Source organism: Lichenostomus cassidix, chromosome 1Aa (genome assembly GCF_008360975.1).
Source record: "Lichenostomus cassidix isolate B80296 chromosome 1Aa, HeHo_3.0, whole genome shotgun sequence".
NCBI classification, from domain to species: domain Eukaryota; kingdom Metazoa; phylum Chordata; class Aves; order Passeriformes; family Meliphagidae; genus Lichenostomus; species Lichenostomus cassidix.
The window spans coordinates 30,420,353-30,441,266 of record NC_139480.1 but is presented as its reverse complement, the minus strand read 5'-3'; positions in this window follow the sequence as shown (position 1 = coordinate 30,441,266).

Sequence of the window (20,914 nt, the reverse complement as noted above, 5' to 3'; positions counted from 1 at the left end):
CAAATGCTATTCTATAATATTATGTATAAGACATTATTTAATGAAAATTAGAAAATAATTTATTTATGCTACTTCAAGGATAGATATATGGAGAAGAGAAAAAAAAACCACATTGCAGCTAAGGACAAGCCCTGTTACTATTACTGGTAGCTATATTATTTTTGAAACTTAGGGATAGGGCTCACAGATGTATACCCTTCAGACAATAATATATACTTTTAGTCAATACAGTAAAAAAGAACTTTCTTCTCTGGTAACCATGTAAGTCTGTTTAGCTTACTGTTTCTTTCATGATATCCAAGTGAAATAGCATCAGGGTGAAAGCTGAGATAAAAATCCATCTGGATTCAGTCATTTATAAATCCAGTAAGCAGGAACAGCTTTGATAAAAAGCGCCAGGTTCCTACTGTCAACATTTTGTATTCTTCTACCATGAGCAAAGCTGAAGCTTATGAAATCTATTGCTGTTTGTAATGCAGTCTGCATTCTCTGAAGGATAAAGAAAAAAGAAAAAAGAGTTCACAAATTATTTTGTTTGATATGCTTTTCTAAAAACACTGTTTCTGCCCTAAGACAGATTGGCAAGGGATAATACAAGACAAGGATTATTTGTATTTCTTTGCTTTAATATTGTACTCGGACTCCAGAAACAGTGGAGTATGTAGCTGTGGTGGAATATTTTCATGCAGTGCGGCACCAATGACCAACCTCACTCCCTCTCAGTCAGCAGAGACCTCCTCAATATCACCAGCAGGAAATGAATCAGATGCCATGTGCACTGCAATGAAAGACAAGTTAAAAGGACCATTAAAAAACTGTTGCCTCTTGAATTTATATTACCAGCTAGGTATGGTCTCCCTTGGAGATAAAAATAAAAATAGTTTAAAATAAAAAAGCTGAGTGTATTAATAATATTAATAACCTCTAATTAGGCTGAAGGGAATTGCAGGGTATCCAGTTTTACCATCTGTAGATGGAAAGCTTGAAGTTCTCCTGTAGATGCTGATCTGGGTTAGATGAGTGGACAGTGAGGTGGATTGGACATGCCTGAGCAGCTGATCCCGAACAGAACTGACCAATGACACAAAGTCCAGCTGCAGACAAGGCACTAGTGGGGTAATCTAGAGGTTGCTAGTGAGGCCAATATTATAATCTGTTCATCAGCTGTGTGGATGGTGGGACAGCGTGGACCCTCAGGCAATTTGCAGAATGTACAAAATTGGAAAGAGAGATGGCTGCACCAGAGTGGTGTGCTGTCATTCAGAGGGACCTGGACAAGCTGGAGAATTGGTCAGTTAGGAATTTTATGGAGTTCAACAAGAGAAGCAACTGATTCCTGAACCTGGGAGAAATAACCCCAAGCATAGTACAGACCCAGGGACAAACAGCTGGAAAACAGCTTTGAAATGTCACTCTGGCCTTGCTCCCAACACTCAATGTTCTGTCATCCTCTAGCCAGCTCAGACCTCTGAAAAACAAGCTGATGTACTGATCCATCTGAAAAGAAAATGTATTTTTTAGAGTTAATTTTCATCTAGATACAGCTCCTTCCTTAGCCACACATAGTACAAGGGAAATTACACTGACAGGCAAAAGGAATAAAGAGGGAACAGGTGGGATCAGAAACTTGTGCTGCATCTAAGTGACCCTGTAATTATAGACTGAATGTGTGTACCATCTGTTGGAGAAAAAGTTTGCACATCATCTGCAAAAAAGGTATTATTCTTTCACCCAAATTATAATATCCTGAAATTGTCATTTTCACACAATTCTTGATAGTGCTTCTTAGTCAGATAGTTCTTCAGTGATAAGTTTTTCACTAATGGGTGATTTGAAATAGCTCATAATTTTTCTTAGACAGACTGTCCTATGTCCTGGATTTATTTCAAGGCACATAAATAAAATGGGGTCATAATATTAAAATACATACATTTCCAGCTTGTCTGGTTTCTAGAGACAGCAAGTAAAAATCCTAATCAGAGCATGCAAAAGTGCTGGGTTTTCAGTGAAGGTAAAATATTATCTGAATTTGTGCAAAGAGAAACACAAAGAAAGATTATCCCAAGAGATGTGGGCATTCCAGTAAGGATGAAAACAAGATATGGTGTGCATATAGTAAGAAAAAAGTGCCTGATGTGGTGTTTAGAGGTTTAAAATGTATTGTAAAAATACATCAAAGAGTGGAGTATACATACCCTAACTTAAATAGCCAAAATTATATATTTAAGGTTAATTTAGTCTTTGTGCTTTCCCATCCCACCCCATGAAGAGAAATAAGATTCTAGAGAGGGCAATTAATCTCAATCCATGATGTTTGCCTAAAGTCAGAGGAAATACCTATCTCACTCCATGCCATGTAACAGTTTTTTAACATCTCATTCTTCTTCACTGATTCCAAGTCTGTTTTCACAAGGAATAGCTAAATGTGCCCTAGAACATCTCTACATGTACAAGGGAAGCAGGAGGGAAACAGAAAACAAAAGGCAAATTTAGACAATAGATGCCTCTTCTATTGCAGCTCCTGGGATCTGGAGGAGCTTTGTATTGCAGTTTTGCAATGAATTTCAAAAGTAAAAAGAGAGCAGAGCAGCAGAGTCCATTGTTATTAACAAACAGCAGTTCTGAAAGCAGTGATTAGTTTCCATTTAGATACATTTCTCTTCAATAAGGTCTCCGGGTTTTTATGCATCTCCAACAAGGAAACCATATCTATGGCAAAAGGTTTTTCTGAAATACTGAAGAACCCTAGACAGCAATCAACACAACCCAGTAAAATGGCACTCCATGTCATCAAACATGCAGTCAAGGTTTTTTACAATATTGAGTTCAGCGAGTAAACCAAGTCTTACCCAGTGCAATCCATAAAATTAATCAGGCACAACCTACCCCATACAGCTTAGTACAATCTTCATTACAAAGGCTTTAAAAAATAAACACTTTTGAGCTATTAAATATGTAACTATATGCCTGTGTTAGTTTAACAGTTAAATTAGTATAGTTTTAAACTCTTCATCCTGTCTCATTTTCTCAAACATCTGAATGAAAAAAACTCCTTTGAAGAAGTGAGAAAATATGACAATCCACCATGTAAAAATCCACTTTGACTTTTACTTCTTAGGTTATGAATTAAAACCAGCCTTTGAATGGTTGCTGTGAAGTGGCCCTCTGATTACTTCTGAAAATGGCTGTGTGATTTATCACCAGTAGAAATATTGACAAAAATCTGGATTTGAAGATCAAATCCCAAGAAGATTGAGACAATGTGTTCAAATAGCAAAGCTGAACAATGCCAATTTCATTACACAAACATTCAAAAAAAGATGTTCCTCCTCTTCCTTACAGTTCACAGTGGCTGCTGTGGACTAACTCTCCACATCCAAAGGTAGCTACTATTTTGTCCCATCTTCCCTCCAATGCTGCAACAAACTGAGTGCCACTGGAATCGTGACTCTCCTGTCAATGTGTAAATTTCGTAATAGATGAAGTTTTGAACAGGTGGATGTTTGTTCATCACTCACCCAGTATGGCAGAGGGAAGGATGGAGTGGAGGTAGTCAGTGTAGGGGAAGTTCTGAGGAAGTCAAGTTCTTGTCTGTCCATCACAGCTGTTAAAAATGTTGGGCCACATTGTCCCTGTGCTGATGCTAATACAGTTTTTTGCCACATATCCGTGGGAGATAATTATTCATTGGCTATTTGTTTTCACTATCAGCTGTAAGTAAGTTACACAACCAACAGACAACAGCATCATGTAATCAAGTAATGATCAGTCCCCCAGGTGAAATTATAATTGTAAGAAATTATCCTGCCATTAGTTTTTAATAGGCTGCCTAATTAGGGCAATATATCTTAATACATTGAAATCTTGTTGAGTCACAAAATAATTGATATATTGAATCCTTGTTGAGTCACAAAATAATATCTCTACAAGAAAAATGTAGAGGTTGCTAAGCATTATACTGAGGCTGGTGAAGCTGTTTCTGACAGCTCCCAAATGAGCAGCTCTAATATATTGTATAGCCATTATTAAATTAATATCATATGCCTTGAGATTCCTGTTTGCTAATAATTTCTACACGCTTGCCTTTTTGCAAGAGTGGTTCTTAATAGATAATGAAAGTTAGAAAGAGGCAATAAAACATATTGCAAGGCCTAGAGAAACTTAAACTTCTCTCAACAAAATCAACAGCAGTTGTGAGAGCATAAAATGGAAAACAACAGGAAATGGTGATCTGACTGGAAAATCACTTTGCAGCTAGGAGGTTTCAGATAGATATTACTTTGTGAATAAACAAAATTTTATATAGACTTAGCTAAAAGTCAGAAGTGTTAACAACAGGTTATGACAACGCTTTGATGCCCAAAACTCCCCCCTCCTAATGAAACAATTTGAAAAACTGTACACAAAAACCCCGGTATTGTAGTTGCACCCTGGCTGACTGATCATCTTCTGGGTAGATTTGAGTAGGAGAAATGTTACTTACCCTTCCAGTGGTGTTTCTGAAGAGATGTCACAAAACCTATCCAATTATGAGAGGAAAACAAAAAAAAAGCTTGTATCCTGTACCAAAAAGGTAAGGAATGAGAACTAGAAAATAAAATTGATCCAAATAAACATAAGAATTGTAAAGATAAGCTCAATTACTTTTGCTCATGTCTATAACTAGGTATGCAACAGTCCTATGTCATTATTGATTGACAATCTTCTAATTTTTTTCTTGTGTGTAATTTCCCTGCACTCCAGTAATGTAATACAGCACATGAAATGAGTGAGTTTTCCCTTTTCCAGAGAGTATATGCTCCAGGTGAACTTTTCCTGAAGGGCAGTCATACCAAAGCCTGCTTCAGCACTTTCTATAAATGGGTATGTAGATAAAGCATTTAATTTTGGAGCCAACAGAGCAAAACAAACAACAAAACCAGCTAAGCAACCAAAAAAAAAAAAATGGGAAGGAAATTTAGATTCACCTTGTGCAGATAGTCCAGTTTAGAAAATCACTGTTCATAGTCTGAATTGAGTATCATTCACAGCATACCATGAACTTGGTTTTCTTGATCGGTTTTTGCAGTGACATCCCACACTATTAACCAAAGAAGTCCATGGAAGTAAGTGAAATACTACAAATTGCAACATATAGCTATCTCCTGCAGCTTTACACAATTTTCAAGTCAGTTTAGGTCTGGTCTGAGGTGAGTTCAGATGCATTTAACCTATCATAGGGTAAATAGAAACAGCAGGAGGAGTGTAAAAAAGTTGGTCCTTATATTAGATAAGCATTGCAACTGCACAAATAGGGACCTGGATTGCAGCAACAGCCCTGTAAGAGATATTTCAAACCTATGTGGCAGCCAGGCAGCGAGATTAAAACTGTAATCAGTCACTCAGGAGAGGGAGAAAAGGGAAGAGATATTTTCCTCTGTGTATTTTCCTTGGTGCTTCTTATTTGGTGATCGGATTTTAAGTTTACTGTATGAACTTTCCTTTTCTAGTTACTGAAGGCTAACAAAAAGCAACTTTTCTCTTGGCTTAAACAATGAATTACTTATTTTTAGGGTCTCTGTCCTGCATGAAAATTGAACAATGATCCTTTGAAGCCCATGACTCTTGTAAAGGTCTTTCACTTTGAAAAACATTTAAATGAAAAGAAATTGAATTTAATTGATTTAAAATGGAAAAAAAAGCCACAACCCATCAAGTCTATATTTATTTAAAATCATCTGGCCAAAAATATGCATTTAATAATCAACATCCTCTGTTCAAAAATTCAGTTCTGACTGGGATTTAAGGTGTCTGCTAGTGGACAGCATTAACACACCTGAGACTGATAGCTGACCCCCAACATTTAAAAAGCCAGCAATGGAGTAGTAAAAATATACTTATTTTACATATGGGTTTTTCATGTTTATAAATATTATTGCTGTAAATTAGTACAAGTTTATAATTTACAGGAAAGGAAAAGTAGGAGTGCAGTCTTTAAAGGCAAACAGATATGTTGCCATTCAATCTTATTCCATAAATTTAAGAAATGTTTTTACTGCAGACCCATCAAATGGGGTAGGCAGGAGGGAAGGGAAAAGGAGGAAGCGTTTGATGGTCTGTAGCTGAAATATATATTCTACTTTGATGGTTATTGAAGATATTGTATGAGGAATTGACTTAGGATAGGTAAGGATAGAGATTATAACTACACATTTGTATAGAAGTAACCTGAAAAGTAACAAAATCTGTTATTTACTACACATATGAAAAAAATCAGGTCTATTTAGGGAAGCATTAGCTACATGCCTTACCAGGTGTCAGCATGCAGGACAGAGGGTTTAACTGAAAGATTATCTCAGTCTAAGAGACTATTTATTGCCTGAGAGCTGCCTGCTTAGTTTCCATATTCAAGGTAAAAAGAGGCATTTTTACATGCTGTAGATAGTACAAGATGTTTCAACATCACTGAGATTCTTACATTATTTCTGGTTTCCCATTCCCAATGTGTCCATTGTGGCTTGCTTGAAGAATTGTCTTATTTGTTCCTTAAGTTTTCTAATGCTTATTATGGGGAAATAACAGCAAAGGATACCTACTTGTATTTCATATAAATTAAGGTTTTCTTTACACAGTTCAAGTATTCAGGCAGATTTAGACAGACTACAGGGAAAGCTGAATTTCTGCTCTTCCTGTCTGTAGTCTGTACAGTAGCAGTGACATGAACCCCATGAAATTCACTGAACCATTGGTCTAATAGGAATTGTGTCTTTTCTTACCATTTGTGAATTTCTTCTCTTGAGAGTTGGGAGTTAAAAAAAAAAAATAAGTGAATAAAAAGATTGTCAATGTTCATCTTTTGTAAACTTCTATATTCTTGTTCTCTGGGCCTGGGTGTAAACACTGATAATAATTTCTGGAAGTTTAAGACAGAAGCAGGTCCCAAGCCCACCAGCAAAGTCTGAGGCCCTTGTCACATACACAGTAAATAAACTCAAGTTCAGAACATTGCATGTCTTAATGCAGGAAAGTGCTGAAATGCAGAAGATGAGGTTTGTGTCCTGATGGAATTACCATAATTCCTTTTCCTCTGCTTATGTAATTTCTTTTTGTATTGCTAACTATTCACACGATCAGGGACAAGTCTGTTTTAGAATCTGCATTTTCTGTGGAAGAAAGAAAAACCAGACACAATATTGAAATTATACTGAGATTGGGTAAAGAAGACATAAGTGTTTATGATAATCAATATAATGTGGAAAGACAATCCTTCTGAAGAATGTAACCATTTCTGTAAGAATATTCAAAAATTCAATTTTTAGCTACTGTATAACATAGACTGTGCTAGTTTCATTAACATATTTTTAACCCATTAGCCTATAAACCAAGAGGTCATTTAAAATTCATTGACCCATTATATCCATACTTTTAGTTCTATTTTTCTCTAAGAGCTGATAGCCATGATGTTGAAGGGAGTAAATGTGCAAGTAAAAAATATTTTCAATGTTATCATTAATTTTTTTAAATGTTATATTTTCATTTTTTAATTATTAAATCAGCTCTTTAGCACCAGAATAAATGGGGCTTAAAAATTAAGTTTCCTAAATCCACTGTAATTTGTTGAGCAGTCACTTAGGCCTCACAGTCAGTTCTTTGAGTCTTCTGTATAAAAGCAACTTAATGCCTGTGAAAGGAAAACAGAGCACTATGCATCAGAAGCAAATGGCCTCTGGGAAAATATTATTCATATTTCACCATTTGTCCTACTCTTACTTGGCTCGTTAAAGGTGAAGGAAATAAATCTCATCTTTCCATTTTCATATCATACTCATCAGAAATGAGGCATGCAGTGTTCTGTTTTGTCTCAGAAAGGTCATTTCATTTTAAAGTTTTTTTTCTTCCTTTGGTGTTTGAAAATATTTTTGAATCAGGAATAATTTCAGATGAAAAATTAGAATAAAAATAATATTATTTCTATAAATCACAGAATTTTGCTGAAATTTCAGCTTTAATTCCAGTTTTCAGATTCCTGAAGTACTGCAAAATTCAATAGCTTCTTTGAGGAACTGTATAAGCTAAAATTAAAATTATAGCTCATAATAGAAAAAAAAATGAACCTGCAGAAGAGATACCAAAGCTCATTCTTTTATATTCTTTCAATCTTTCTGTAGGACCCAATCTAACCACTACTAACCACATTTGGTTTGTATGTGCTAGAAAAAGCCAAGATGTTTTACTGTCAAGTGAATGTATTTAAGTGGAGAAGATTTCTGGGAATGTTGCACTGTGTGAGAAAGAAAATTGTTCTTTATCTATTCCAGGCTAGCTCCTTAAAAACTCAGATGTCAGCAACACATCAAAGTGACAGAGTCCCAGCAGCCTGAGGGACCAAGAGGTAGAGGTTAGCTCCCAGAGGCAAAGGGGCACTGAGCCTGCTCCCCCATCCCTCTATGCTCCTCCAGAGACAGACCTGCTTGGCTGTTCCTCTGTCTTTTTATTTTCTACTTGGCTTCTGTTTATACTGCTAAGTAAACTATTAAAACTGGGGGGGAAAATCATTTTGCAGGTAGTTTGCATTTCTCAATCAGAAAATCACTGTGTGAGAAGAAATAAAGCTGGAGTCCTTTGAGAGGCATCTATTAAATAATTGGTTTCTTTTACTATCTTTGATAATAACAGAGGATGATTTCAGTAGACATTCTTCTGGATCACTAAAAGAAGAAAATACAAACAAAATCTAATACTAAATATATTCAATGGAAGGAGGTATAGACAGTCTATTAGGGGAAATAAAGATTCTGGGAAAAAAATGAAAAGCTAGCCTGTAAGAGAGGGGTTTTTTTGTAAATATCCATTGTACATATACATGTATGTTTCTAAACTTATTCCTACCGTATAATGAAGGACTTTCTTAAGTCATCATCTTAAGCAGCTGAATGGGCTTCAGCTGCTTCTCACACAACCCAGTTGTTCCAGCTTTCATTCCAAGTGTCCGAGATACAAGCTGAACAAAGCAAGGTGGTATCAACTCTGAATGTCTCAAGTTCAGGTGATTTGTACTTGAAGCCCACAGAGTTATCTGAAGAAATAGTTACTTCACTGGTAATTTTTAATGGCCTTAAAATACTTGGCAGTTCCAAAGATCTGTAAATCCACTAAAGTTATAGCAAAGTTGATAAATGCCAGTGGGGTGATTTCAGAGTTACCACAGCCTATACCTGCTTTTTCATCAATTCATGGAGAGATTATAGGAAAATTGACAGGAATTTTTATTTTATATAATGACTGCTCAACAAGAATTTTAATAATGCTCATAAGCAGGACTTTAAATAGCAGAGATATTATCAAAGAAAATTGCTTTTATTCTTTGATAAGATACAATTTTTTCGATAACAGTGGCTAGTAAACATAGTCTAGAAGTGGCAGAAGATTTTGTATGCCACTACTGTGGCATTCTGTTTAAAAGAGTGCACCATACAATCACAATAAGGCATAAATGAATGAAGAACTGGCAGAGAGAAAATGTCAGTGGTACATCAGTTTTATATGAAGCTTCCTTTTAGATACTTCTGGGACTCACTTTGTCCTATGAATTGAATTCAACATCTTTATTAATGGAATTAAGACAAACATGAAATCACAAACAATAAAGTACACAGGTAAGAAGGAATGCTTAGGTGAAGAATGAGAAAGAGAAAATGAAAATCATATTATATGATCCAGTTACTTTCTTTATAGCTGACAGGGTCATTTCTGCAAATACACGTTAAAAATATTGATTTATATGAAAAAAAAAATGTAAGTCTTCCTGGCTTTTAGACCTTTGGAGTGAAGGGACACAAAAATGATCAGAGGGATCGAGCACTTTCCCTGTGAAGACAGGCTCACAGAGTTGGGGTTGTTGAGCCTGGAGAAGAGAAGTGAAGGTTCCAGGGATACCTTAGAGCACTTCCAGTAGACAAAGGGAACCAACGAGAACTGGAGAGAAGACAAGGAGGCAATCAAGCACGTGACACTTCAGAATCGTGCCGCCATTGACTTCCTCCTCCTTGCCCATGGCCATGGCTGTGAAGACTTCGAGGGGATGTTCTGTTTTAACTTCAGCACTCACGGCAAGAGCATCTCCTCGAAGATCCAAGAAATGCAAGGACAAGTTAAAACCTTGAAGATAGAAACTGAAACCTGGTAAATCAGCTAAAATCAGCACTCCAAATCGTTTTTTACCTCCTCCTTATTATTATGTGTTTAGCCATTTTCAAATCCTTGTTTGTGAAATATTTAATTTCTCTTTTAACTAATAAAAAAGGGGGAGATGTAGCAGTGGCTCTGGTGCATCTGAGTGCCCCAGACCCATGGTCAGGAGATGACCTAAAGATAGAGTCGTGGGAGTGAACAAACTTTCTAGTTGTGGTGACTCAAAAAGGCTCTCCCATGCTGCTCAGCATCCAGGGTCATGAATATGCACCAAGTTCACCACTACAGAGAGAAACTGCTCCCAGGGCCATGTAGTGGTAGGACCACAGGGAATGGCTTTAAACTGAAAGGGAGTAGATTTAGATTGGATATTAGGAGGAAATTCTTTATGGTGAGGGTGGTCAGGCACTGGAGCAGGTGGCCTGGAGAAATTGGGAATGCCCCATCCCTGGGAGTGTGCAAGGCAGGCTGGATGGGGCTATGAGCAACCTGGTGTAGTGAATGGCATCCCTGCCCTTGGTAGGGGGTGTTGGAAATGGATGATCTTTCAGGTCCATTTCAACCCATCCTATGATTCTCTGATTCTTTGGGCTTTAGGTTAGGATTCTGTTTTAGTCAGCAAAATGTGCTAAAATGATTCTGTAGGATATATGTCTACGAAGGCAAGCACAATATCTCTGAAACACAACAGTGCTTAGACCAACATTAAAACACCCTATGCATTCCATAATAGATATTGTATTCATATTTATTAAAGTAATTTTTAAAAATACATGCACCTATTAATGTATATACCTATATATGATTATTAAATAGATTATTCTTTTAGCTGTCATGCATGACTAAAAAATCAAAAGAAACTATGCAATGCTAAAGGAATTTCTAATATGGTGGATTGATATATAAGAACAAGTGCTGTGTTGAAATTGAATCAAGAGATGTTTCAATGAGAAGCAAAACATGATTTCTTAACACAGAGAACAATTTTTCTACTGAATCAAAATACCAAGTACAATTTTCACACATCTTCAGATCAAGACTTAGTGCCTTTAGAAAAGATTTACTTTCATTAAATGGGAGTTAATGGCATTTGATACAGGTGAAATGCAACATTCTGATATATGAGAGGTCAGACTAGATGATCTAATGGTCTTTCCAGTAACTCAAATGGAAAAAATAAAAGCATATGATGCAGAGGTGATTTTGATAAAATCCACTATATATATGTGTGTATAAAAAAATCTAAAAGAGCACCATACAGCTAACTATAACATAACCACACTCTGAAAATGGAGTCAGTGTTCTCATAGCCTAAACTAATAAAAAACCAAGGCACAGCCCTAAGAAATGACATGATATATTGCTTAATTACCAGCACACCTGCTGTCATGGTTTAGCTGTTTAGTATTGTTATAGCCTATTTAAAACAGTGCCAGGCACAGTTCAAGAGGATTGTGTGACAAGTACTGTTCCCAAAAGGGCATTATGACTGCAGACACAGTCTTTCCATAAAAAATTGTTTTGGTGGGAAAAAGTTAGCCATGTACTGTCATTTGGCCTCGGGGTTTTTCAGTGCTATAAACTAGCCTTGCTCCTAATTTTATCTGAGACTCAGAGTTGAATGGGAAAAAAGTGATTATTCACCAATGGTCCCATTAATTGCAGGCTCCAATGTCCATGCCTGAGGTAATGTCTCTTCCAGATGATCACATTAAGCATTTTACATCTTCTAGGTAATTTACAAAGTTTAGTCAAATTGAACAAATCAGAACTGCTGCTCTGGCCTTTTGGATCTGCTTTCAAGAAAGATGATAAATCATGAGCGATGCTAAAGTGCCAAGAGTTAATTTTATAGATCAACATATCTTGATTTTTTCTTATATAATCCTGAACCCTGAGTGAGGGAGAACTCAGACTACAGAAATGCCCTACAGAAATTTGTCCTCAGATTCTTTCAGGAGGCACCCCTGGAGGGTATTTCCATAGATAAGATGTGAAGGTGTCAGGGAAGAGTTTACAAAACAAAACTGAAATCTTTCACCTCCCTCCTTACTTTTATCCAATAATCCTCAGCTTAGGTTAGAGATGGATTTGAAGTGCTTGTCTGCCTGGGTGTTATCTCAGCCCAAATCATCCCCTTCCTCTGACACCACTATCTGATAGTCAGTGGAATGAATTCTTGCTCCCATCTGCTGGAGCTGCACACCTGCATGCGTGCTACATATCCTGCCCAGGAATGCACAAAACTCAGTAGTATCTTGCAAAGGAAATTTGGGCATGGGAAAGACTTGGCAAAGATCTTCAAGGCAATTTTCTTTTTAGTAGCTGGTACAGTTCTCTGGTTTTGATTTAGTATGAGAATAATATTTATAACATATTGATTTTTTAGCTGTTTCTAAGCAGTGCTTACCCTAAGTAAGGACTTTTTAATTTTCCATGCTCTGCGAGTGAGAGGGTGCACAAGAAGCCATTAGAGAGCATGAACAAGACAGACCTGGCCGAAGCAATATTCCATACCACAGAGCATCAAGCTCAGAATATAAAATGGGAGGAATTGCCTGGGAGGGGTTATCACTGCTCAAGGACAGGCTGGTCATGGCGAGTGGGTGGTGAGCAATTGAACTGTGCATCCATCCTTTGTTTCTTTTGTGTTTTATTCCTCCCTTCCTCCTTCTCATTAATTTTTTAGTATTATTATCATTATCGTTATATTTTATTTTGTTTCAATTATTAAACTATTCTTAACCCACAAGATCTTCTGTATTTTTCTGATTCTCCTCCTTAGCAATGTTTCCTGAGAGAAGTGTATACAATGGGTCCCTCACTCCCACCTGAGTCCACTCACCATTGGGTAAAAATGTGAAAACTGCTTTCTGTATTGTTTCACATTTAGTTACAGTTTTCTGGTTTCTTATGAAGCTCTTCTCAGTTTAAGTGGACTAGTTTGCATAACAAAAAAGAACATAAAATTAATTTCTTCTTTGTAATAGTTAGCTGCCAATCCAAAATGATAATGAAAAAATCAAAAACATGTTATTTTGATATCTTAGTGTAAATTCATTCTGTCTGTATCTATGAAGTAAATTGAGTGAAGCAGATAATTTAAACAATCTTAAAACCCAAATAACATTTTGGAATAGGATAAAATATTTGGAAATTAAGTTTTATAGATGGAATTGTGGGAGAATGCTATACCTTATCAAGAACATATTAAAAACAAAGCACATGAATATATGTTGAAAAAATAATTCTTGGTTAAGAACCACTAGCAGATGGAAACATTTTTTCACTGAAGACATTACACATTCATTCATAGAGACACAGATGCTACTCAGACTGATGGGATGTATATTAGCCCTAAATTAATAAAAATAGATTAAAACATTACTTTTTTTCACCTGTTTAAAAATGTGTTGTTGAGTTTAAAATCATTACTCTACTTCAGTGCCTTGGAAAAAGTGAGTAAAAAACATTACATCTCTGCACTATGCTTCTTTTTGGATAGCAGAGAAAAAGCATGCAGGTGAGTGATCGAACTGAGACAGAGACAACTGAAGAGGCAGATCTGTGATCATGGATCAGCCAAAAAGATGGGGATTTTAACCTGTTGTTGCTGTGCAGCAAAGTGGGGTGGGGAGTAGTCCTCAACTGCCCATAAGCAGCTGTGAAGATACTTAAGACTGCCAGCTAATCAGTCTTTCTTTTGTATTATGGGGGAAGGAGAAGGAAGGAGAAAATTCTCTTCTTTGGCCAAAGGCCTGTGGTCCCAGTTAATCCATGTCCAGGCTTACACTCAGAACACCAAAACATAAACCAATCCATTAAAATTAATTTAGCTATGACCCAGGTTTAATACTCTCCCAATTATTTAACCTCTGAAGACATTAGTGAATCTAATAATAATTTCCAGCCTAACAATGGGCATCAATGATGAGCAGTGTTTGTCCTTAGGAGGATGCTTTGATTGCATCTTTGTTTTCTTTAAATGAAACTATAGCACTGAGTATCACTTATTCTACTGGCACAATTGCTGTTAACTGAAACCCATTATAGAATTGTGAGTCATTATGTTTAACTTCATGCTGAAAATAGATGGAGCATTTCAAATTGTATGTATAGAATAATTTACCTCATACATATCAGGAATATAGGAAATCTATATAATTCATTATTTCAGACTTTTTTTATTGTATAGATCCATGTTTTTTCTTGTTAAGATAAAGTTTATGCTGCCTTTGGAATACCAGAGAGTGAAAAGGCAAAGAAAACCCTTAAAGATAAATGCATCATTAAAACAAAACCAAACAGAAATACCTTTGGTTGTGGAATGATGCCATTAGCTTGCTATGATGATTATTTCTTGGAAGACTGCAATATCCACAAGACTGTGGATATAATATTACAGGATCTAGAGACATTTAGTAATCTCTTTTTTAATCAATATGTCCAAAACACAAAAAGGCAATGGGAATACTGGTTTAGGTATTGCCATCAAGAAGGGCTAATGTATTCATAATGCAGAAAAATGCAGTGTGCTTTCACTATATGGGGGACACTTTTTCCCTGGGAGAAAACACAAATTTAATTCTCCCATAACTGGACAGTTGCATTTTGTGTCACGTGGCTTAATAGATAAGGGCAAGAAAAGTTATGCCTTCACAGTACTCAAGAAATGAAGAACAATTTGAGGATACTGAAGAGGTATTCACATCTGTCCACATGAGGTAGTTCATCAGACTCAGCTAGGCGTCAGTGTGGAACAGTGGTGCAACAGCTGGAAAGCAAACTTTGTTTGAATCATGGAGGATTAATGTGGACATGGCATGTAATATAGATGTTGTTCCCATGTAACAGAATCATTTCAGTCCTTCCCTACACAAACTCCCTCCAAACTCCTCAGCCATTTATGTTTCACACTGAAATCAGGCTGCAACAAAACCTCAAGAACCTTATAGACTTTAAAATAGAGGTGCAAAAAGCCTTTGGAATCTGAGGTGCATTGTATCTTCTGTCAGGGTGAGCATGAAATATCCAAAGCAGCTAAAAGTTTAAGAAATTTCTTGGCATAAAAGCACATCATGGAAAGAGCAACAGAATACCTTAGCAGCAATATTTTCTCACTTTAGTTCTTTATAGTATTATTTCTAAAAGTATTTAGAAAAATACCAACACTTATATTGAGGTGGCTATCAGACTAACAGGTCTGCATGAACCAGAACTTCCCTGACTGCATGAACACACAATATTGTTTCATTTTCACTGACTACTTCCATCCATCGTGCTGTGAAAATAGCAAACAGAATAAAATAGATTTAGTACAAAAATGGAAAAAGCCAGAGAAAATCACAGCAGCAAGATTTGTAATAAAAATCCATTCTACTAAATTCTGGACAGTCTGTTGATATCTTAAATTGTGAGACAATGTTGGCCACAAGTTACAGTTTTGAGATATATATCAAACTACTGCAAATTACTGTACTTTAACAGCAGTTCAGTAGGAATAGAAAAGATACACCTTAGGTTTGAGAGATTATCTGCTCTGATCTGGGTGCTCCCAAGCTTACTTTTATAAAAGCAGAAGCTATGACAGGCAGTACAGATGAGTGTGGTTTTGGACTGCAAGTGTGATGTGCATAGATGGAGAAGAAAAAGAAAGAAAGAGAAGCTCTCTCAGGAAACAGGACCAGTGGAATTTAGGTGCCATGGCCTCCTAGAGAGCATTCTGTTGAGTGTATTTAATATAGATATAATAAATATCAATTTTAGATTGTGCTTCAATGCATTCCTGGGTAAGGAACATTTTACTTCACAAAGACTCACTGCTACCATAGTATAAATTTTAGACTGCTGTTTTAAAAGCTTCTGCTTTTCATAAACATGTTCATGATTGTGTGCAGGATTGGGTTTGGGTTCTTCCAAGCATATATAAATATTTACAGAAAAATGTCTTTATCTCACAAAAAAAGTGTAGATGACTGATTTTTCATATAAATAGACTTATTTTAATCACATCTGGACATATTTGCAAAATTAGGAATTAAAAATACATCTGCTGAGAATCACTTTCTGAATTTCTTGCCAGTCATTCACTGTTAAAATATTTTCTTTACATGGAATTTACTAATGTTACTCTTTATAGCCTACCATTTCACTGACAGTTTTTTCCAGACAGGCTTCCTGCTAGCAGAGGAGGAGGACTTGGTAAATGCTAACTCTAGAATATTCAATGACTATTTCATTGTGACTGTACTCAGCAACAGGATTAATGCAGAAAATTTGAATCAACTTAATTGTGGGAAAGTTTAAGCAATATAATAAAAGCCTAATTATTAATAACACATAACTTTGAGTTTCTCACACATGTCCACACTATCATATGAAAAATCCCTCCCTTATTTTTATTCAGAGACAACAAAAGCAATTCCCCATTTGTTTCCACTTTGTGACTTGAGAAGTGATTCCCAGTGTGATGTTCATTTTGGTTGCCTGTGATATGGTCCACATTCAAGTCCTTTTGAGGAGACATTGATTTAATGATTAAAAATCACAATTTTTACTATGTTATGATAATGATTGATCTAGTAAACCCGATTTTTAAAGTGTCTTGAATGGACAAAAATATCTTTTGCTAGATTCAGACTGAAGATTGAAATATTGCAAGTATGCATATAAATAAATAATTCTTGGAGAGCAGACTTTTCCCATTGGATATTTGAACTGTTAGATGCTAAGCAAGACAGGACACTGCATTCTTCATATTTTTTCTAAGCAGACACATTCTGAACATACACACTTACTCGTATTTCATAACTGAGATGTTCACCCATGAACTTTTAAATACTTTGATCTATAAAATTGATATATAGAAATATATTTACAAATGTAGATTTTTTTTTTTTTTACATAAAAGTCACATTCTGAGAGCATGATCTATATCCAACTGTGAAATTCTGGGTTTATCCCATGTTGTTTATACTAAGACACGTAATGCTGCAAGTTAATGATTTCTGTAATCAATGAGAGATGACGATTCAGCTGTTTAGGTCTCTTCCTCACCATCTGGAAGACATTCTGCTTCACGGGATCATCCGTCAGTATCATTACTGTTTTAAATCTTAGGATATTCTCTCTCATTCCTCCCCTATAGCAAATGAGGGATTTTGACCTCCAGTTTTGACTTCACTTGGAGCAACCAACAGGCTCAGGACTCTGCTAGGCAGGGCTCTGCAGAACAGATGACTCAATGACTCTCTGGCTTGCTTTGACTTCAACAACCTTTTTCCTGTGTACTTTCTGCAGATGTCTCTTGCCTTTAGCAAAAATGGGAAGATAACTTTGCTTTCTTACCTGAGCACTATGGATTAGAATTCTCAATAAGGTGGGATATATTTGTGTCTAAGAACTGCTAGAATTTGGATAGCAGCTCAGCAATTGCAATTATAGTTTCAACACTGGAAATGCATCCAGGAGTTGAAGGCATAACTAACATTAGGAAATATTCCTCATTTTTATTCATTTTTATTGTTTCTGTCTGCTCAAGCCCTGTGGCTAGCACAGGTTTTTCCCATGAGAAATTTTCTTGTGTTTTATAAATAAAGATAAAGTTTGGATGTTGTTGGAACAGTGTCCCAGAACTTGGACAGTGCAGGCCTGGCCAATCAGGCCTGGGGAAGGCTTCTGACTGACCAATCTGGGTGACTTTTGAGAACTCTATATATGTGATGAAATCAAAACAATAAAGGTCATTCCTTCTTGCCACTGAGAACTGGTGCCTTCATTACTCTGCTAGCTGCTCAACAGCGACAAGCCCCAGTTCTTCTTCATGTCTATCTCTATTTCAATATAGACTCATTTTAAAACTGAGTGTACTGCTGCACTTCTAAATTTGTTGTAAGGGTTGGCTGAAAGGATCGTAAAACCTCTGTCCCAATGTCATGAGTCAGATCACCAACTCTTTAAAACCGTGGAATTGAAACCAATATTTCATTGAAACCAAGTTTTCATTTATTTTGCTTCACTCTAGGGTCATAGGACGTCTCTACAATTTTTGTGAATTCTGTAAAATCACAAGACCCCAGAAGCTGGCACTTTAGGGAAACTATCCCAGTGGAAATCACACTGATAGACAGTGACACTGATAACTCTGCAGCTCCAGTACATCTACTTTAGTTACATATTCTGCTTCATCTGGTGCTAGAGCAAATTAAAACTTTTGAATTTAAAAGCAAGGATTGGAAATTCTGCCTGTGCTCACATCTAGTCAGGTATGCTGGGCAGAAGACAAATGCTTATATCACAAGAAACAATTAATAGTATGCTGGCTATCCAGTCTGAGGAAGTCTTAATAAAAAGGTCAGAATATACAAAGAGATCATAATAATACAAATCAAAGCAGGCAAGAATAGACCATACAAGATTTTTTTTTTCAAAGACAGGGGAAAAGCGATAAGAAAAAGCACATTGAAAAGTGCTGTATTTCAACTAAATTTTTAACTTCAGGTTAATCACTTCATTCTTTTCCATCAAGAGCTAGAATATAGATGTGTAATTAATGAAAATAATAATTATTTTGTAGTGCAATATTATTCATCTATTCAAGACCTTAATATTCCTTTCACCAAAGCAGAAGGTTTCATACTATGTGAAATGATTTGAGAATTCTGACATCGGGAAATCTGATTACAGTTTAGAGATAATATGATGAATTCAGACTTGCAGAACTAGTATCACACATGAAAAAGTCATAGAAGAACTGTCTTATAGATTGAAATATTGAATTACATTGAGAACATATTGATATAATGAACTACATGAAAAATTACAATTATTAAAGTGAATACTTTCTTTTACTATATATGCACAAAAATATTTTCATTATTTAACTTTAAAATCTAGTAAAAGACCCATGAAGCACACTGTCGGAAAAATTGCCTTTCTTCCTGAATAAATTAAATTTAATTTTATATAAATGTCTATGATTGTACTAATGAAGAATTCCAACACAAGCATTTGTCTTTGTAGATTTGACTTATTGATCAGCAGCAATGCAGACTCTACCCAACTTGTGATCAGGCTATTTATATGTGCAGGTGCAGACAAATTAAATCCTTTGGCTACATTTTATAACATGCACAGATGTAGGACAGCACACAATCACACTAAGAAAATTAATGAACACAACTTCATAGGGAGTTTAGAACTGGATTGCTTTACTTGTATGGGTCTGGAGTGATTACCCACAGGACCACACAAATCATGATATAGCTCATTTTAATGCAAAATTAACCCTAAAACAAGGCTCTGCCTTAGATGTCTTAACAAGTGTTTTTAGGCCTTTGGAAAAACTATTCTCGTTATAAAATTGAGGTAATTCTAATTTTTTGTCATATTTGATATATTGGATGTATTGTATATGTTGGATATATTTGCAAAGCCTTTCATAAATATGAATTTTGATTTGCCAGTTTTGTATAGAAGTGTTTCTGAAGTGGTAAGAAAATAAAAAGGGCCTAGTATAGGCTAATCAATACTTCAGTTTGTAGCTTTTGGTTACTTAATATGACTGGCCCGGTCCTGAAAAATACCTGTGCTAATGGTATTGTAGACACATCATTATCTCTTCAGAATTTCTGTATCAGATGTGCTTAGATTAAAAATAAAATTGAGTGTTTATGTTTGCTTTATTTTTGGTTTTGTTCTGTTGTTTGTTTGTTTTTCTTGTCCTGACTGCTTTCTCTGCGTTCCTGAGAATCCAGCAAGACTTTTTAGGGTGGTTTTTCACTTATCAGTGCTGGTTATCAGTGTTGTGCAAAGCAAATGAGGTCCTAGCTACATCTGTGCAGCACTAACTTCCAAATGAAGCTGTCTGTGGGTGGCACCATCAGCCTATTTCCCTCAAGACAATTGCAGAGGTGTATCCAGATGAAAGCTATTAAAAGGTCGGTTGATGACATACAAGATGGAACAAAATTTGCAGCTTAGTATTTCCTAGCTGTGCTGGCTCTGCAGGAGAGAAAGCTTATTTATATTACTGGCACAGGCAACTATTACAGAATGCATGGAGAAAGGAGACTTGCTGAATAAAGCAGTGTTGTTTGGAAGGAGGAGGATAGGTTCAAAGCAGAATGAGGCTTTATGGTCTTTTGTACTAATATTCTGTAATAACAATAGTTTTTCTTCTGACATGGTAGAACAGGGGCAGATGTCAACACGAAAAATTGCTACAAAGAGAACTTTGTAACCTTGGAGAGAGGCGATAAAATGTTATGACTTTTTCATCAGCTGCATCTACAGAAAAGAAGTATATAAGTCAGTTATAGATGACCTTGTTTTGGAGTGATCCCTACAATCATGATACTCCAATTTGTATTTCAAAAGATACTTCAAAATACTTTTCATGAGATTCTTAAGTTTTTTCTGCTGTCATTTATTTGATCCTTGAAATTTCTGCATTTTTGCTCTTGCTTAGTGTGTTTCTTTGCAGAGAGGGTATTATGGTAGCTTGCAATATGCCCATGAATTTTTGCCACTTGGGAAACTCTTGAGTGTGTTTAGTACACTCAGAATAGAAAAAAAAACCCAAAAACCAAAAAATCCATCTTCTTATTTAATTGGAAAAGGAAAAAAAAAACCCACACCAAAACATGAAAATATTTTGCTTTGAAATTAATACGACCTTCCAATAAAGATTTGGGGTTTGTCCATTTCTTCCTGAATGAGTCTCTTACTTTTCAGCTAAAAAACT